Source organism: Bidens hawaiensis, unplaced genomic scaffold (assembly GCF_021521415.1).
Source record: "Bidens hawaiensis isolate Kalapana, Puna unplaced genomic scaffold, B.hawaiensis_p1.1 tig00005195_1, whole genome shotgun sequence".
Lineage (NCBI taxonomy): Eukaryota > Viridiplantae > Streptophyta > Magnoliopsida > Asterales > Asteraceae > Bidens > Bidens hawaiensis.
In genome coordinates, this window is record NW_027491335.1 from 1,574,337 (window position 1) to 1,578,414 (window position 4,078).

At 36.4% G+C, this 4,078-nt stretch overlaps 1 pseudogene across 1 annotated transcript; it reads left to right on the forward strand.

The window, feature by feature from the left end:
• Positions 1–497: 497 nt before the first annotated feature.
• LOC143629434 (proline iminopeptidase-like) lies at positions 498–3,433 on the forward strand (annotated as a pseudogene). Its single transcript, XR_013152951.1, has 10 exons — positions 498–674; positions 864–1,063; positions 1,661–1,759; positions 1,839–1,949; positions 2,015–2,171; positions 2,250–2,347; positions 2,441–2,542; positions 2,780–2,893; positions 2,983–3,057; positions 3,173–3,433. The product of XR_013152951.1 is annotated as a proline iminopeptidase-like (transcript).
• The last annotated feature ends 645 nt before the right edge of the window (positions 3,434–4,078 follow it).

Genomic DNA, 4,078 nt, shown 5'->3' on the forward strand with positions numbered 1-4,078 from the left:
ATTCCATTAATAGCTCGAATAGTAGCTCCAAACCCTTGACCGATGATCGAGTGGACGTGGCAATCCAGCTACTGTAAGTGCCCGTGTCCAATACTACACTCAATATTGCAACCAGCTTGGTATATATTAAAACGTTTACGATGTTAAACCAACTGACACACCAGCGCAGTTGGCTGGTGTGTGTGTGTTACACTCTGGTCCGGCCTGAGGTCGCGGGTTCGAGTCCGGCCAGCGAGTTTTTTGGTATTTTTCTATTTTGAAGAAGAAGAAGAAGTTGCAGGTACAGGTGAAAAGACAAAAATGCCCTCACATGCTTCTCACGTGATGGAATTTAACAGAGTTTTTCTAACCCAGTTAGCGTAAAGGACATAACTTGTAGGAAAAAAAAGTTTAAAGTACACCGCCTGCAAGGAAACTTAGAAAAGGACACGAACCGTAATTCGTCTTATTTTAAAGGACAAAATTTGTAATTCTGTCTTAAATTAACTTTAACACCTTAATTGGAATCCATCAAACACCTATTAACCAATTGGGCGTTTCAATCGGTTCCCGTTTAATTGACAAATGAATTTAGGGCTTATTCAAAATACTCTGTTTCCTCACTTCACTTCTACTCCTCATTCTACACCCTCTCAATTCTTCTTATTCCCACTTCAAGATTCCCACTTTCACAGGTCTAATTCTCTAATCATTCGATTCAATCTTTATAAATTTCATATTTTTATGCATGATCCCATCTGGGTTCATGCTAATTTGGTCCATTTTGTTAAAATTGACTGGTGGGTTTAAGTATTTGGGGTTCAAATATCAAAACCCTTGTTTGGATTTATTGATTATTAAAGAAAGTTTGTTAATTTTTGCAGGTGGAAAGAATTTGGTGTCTAGGGTTAAGAGTTCTTGGAATAAGAGTGAGTCTGTGCAGGTGGTTACCGAGTTGATGGAATCGAAGAATGAGTTGAATAGGAAGCTTTATGAGGAGATTGAGCCCTATGCTACTGGGATGTTAAAAGTTTCTGATGTTCATACAATTTACTGGGAGCAGTCTGGGAATCCTTCTGGTCATGTTAGTGATCATACTTATGTTTTTTTTTTATTTATAGTTGCTATCTGGATTATGTTTAGTTATTTGCATGGTGTGTGATTGCTTTATCAAGTGGTTAATATGCTTATTAAGTGCTTAATTTGCTTATTTGAGAGGTTATAGTATAGTTTTTAAGCAAATAAGCAATAATAAACACTTTCTTAAGATATTTTATGGTGTTACCTACATCAACACTTACTGGCCACATTTAAATTTGTGCAACGCGGACACGACCTGTTTAAGCCATTTAGCTAAACGGGTGGAACAGGTTGTGTGTTGGCATGTTGTAAATGGGTTGTGAAACGTGCTAAACTAGTTGAAGGGTTGCAATAAATGGGTTAAATTTGTTGGCGGGCCGATGTGCTGTTGAAACAGGTTGACGGGTCGACCCGTTTAATCAAGCGGGTTAAAGTTAGATATGTACTATTTGTTTCTCATTAAACGCTATGCAGCTAGGAACATTGTGAGTTTGGTACATTATTAATATGTTGCATGCAATTGGATAACAATAAGTAATAATAATAGTAAATAAATAAGTAAATAAATAATTTACATACTTTATTTTTTGAAAACTTGCAGCCGGTTGTATTTCTCCACGGGGGTCCCGGAGGTGGAACTTCACCGAGTAACAGAAGATTCTTTGATCCTGAATTTTATCGAATTATACTCTTTGATCAGGTTCATTACTAAACCCTCCGTTAAAGGATAACAATTTTGAAATTATTTCATCATTACATTGTTGTTATTGTTATTCTAGAGAGGAGCTGGTAAGAGCACACCTCATGCTTGTTTAGAGGAGAATACAACATGGGATCTCGTGAAAGACATTGAAAAACTAAGAGAACACCTTAAAATTCTCGAATGGCAGGTTTGCCTTTCCTTTAATTTAATTATCTAAGTTTCGGTTTTATGAACATGTCCTGTGTGTTTTAGGTATTTGGTGGGTCATGGGGAAGCACACTTGCTCTTGCATACAGTCAGTCTCATCCCGATAAGGTGACCGGGATTGTGTTAAGAGGGATCTTCTTATTGAGGAAGAAAGAGATTGATTGGTTCTATGAAGGCGGTGCTGCTGCAATATTTCCTGATGGTATGTTTTATAAAACTAACTGTTTATTTTTAATTGTTTTTATATATTTTATTATTTTATTTTTTATAATTGTGACAGCTTGGGAGCCGTTTAGAGATCTTATACCGGAAAACGAAAGAGATCGTTTTGTGAAGGCGTATCACAAGAGATTGAATTCTGATGACTTGAATACACAAGTACGGAGTAATATTTTTCCTAAACTTAAAAAATAAAATTATGTTTTTTTAATTGTTCTTGTTAGCATCTTGATTATGGTATTTTGTTGTTAGTATGAAGCTGCTAGGGCTTGGACTAAATGGGAAATGATGACGGCTCATTTGATACCAAATGAAGAGACTATTAAGAGAGGGGACAATGATGCTTTCTCACTGGTATTTTACTTTCATCATTCTTACACAAACACACGTGTGTATACATAGGGTGAGGTCTATTTAGTATTTGGATCGCGCAAAAGGTTAAAAAAACGTATAAAAGCTATAGACTTTTTTTTTCTCTTTTGGGAACCGAAACATATGTCTACCTAGTTTTGAAGAAAACATTATTGCATACGTGTGAGTGTAGGAGTATAATACATTTGTTGTTTGAAAATATTGGTTTGGAATATGCAGGCTTTTGCAAGGATTGAGAACCATTACTTTGTAAATAGGGGATTCTTTTCTACAGATTCGCATCTCTTGGATAATATCGACAAAATCAAGCATATCAATGCGGTCATTGTACAGGTACGACCAATTGTCAAATGTCTAAAAGGTGCCACATTAACTATTTAATTTTTTAATGTTATGTGTATGCTTTTGTTGGATATTTACAGGGAAGATATGATTGTTGTTGCCCCATGATGTCGGCTTGGGATCTGCATAAAGCTTGGCCTGAGGCAGATTTTAAGGTATTCTCTCATCCGCCCTAAACTTGTTTTGAACACTATTAAAAAAAGTCAACCTTTTGACCTCTGCGGCATTTTACCACCCGTTTTAACCTGTAACTCTTTATCATCTTTGCAGGTGATTCCAGATGCAGGGCATTCGGCTAATGAATCAGGCACAGCGGCAGAACTTGTAGCAGCAAATGAGAAGCTGAAGAACATTATTAGGAACAAGTGACTTTGCTAATGAATCACAACAAGGCTTTTACTTTTGAGCTATATGCTTTTGTTTTAGGATGAGGTTGAAACCACAAGAGCTTCCGGTTTGCATAATAATCCATGGGTGTGATTCTGATGTTTGAACTACTTTTATTTGTAGAAAAATATCAGTTCCAAAGTTTTCACATTAGTAAACAAAAGGATGCATAAAATACATATATTCTCGCGTAATTCTTTCTCGATTCTCTCTCCAAAAACCCACCTTGTTCTTGAAGATACGTGATTTGCGTGTACCAAGTTTGTGATAATCTCCGCTCTAGAAGCACTTGCGAGCCATTAACATTCTTAGATCGTCGTTGGTAAAAATATTATTACTCAAATTTATAAGTTACTCAAGCGTGTCTTCCAGCTACAACTACATGTATTCCAACTTGATAAAAACCCAAATCTATATAGCGGAAAATGAAGTTGTTGCGGTTTACTAAAGTCCTGTCACACGTAATGAGTTCCTGTCCCTTCAAGAACAAGTAACCGAAAACAAGAATCTCTTGTCTAAGCTATGCAAGAAGTTCAAGAAGTAAATACCCTCTTGTTCCGACTCTACTTTCGGGCACTCCAACTTTTCATGATTTGGTGTGTTTGCTTGTCTATGGTGTGTAGGCCGCTTGTTTTCGGCCTAAGTAGTTTGTAAGACAATATTTGCTTGGGTTTTCACCGGTTTAGTTGTGGGACCATGGTCATTTTGGTGATTTTTCCTTGCAGTATATAACTCAAGAGTAACATTTATCCTATTTTTTGTTCCATTTTTGTCTTATACGAATTTTTT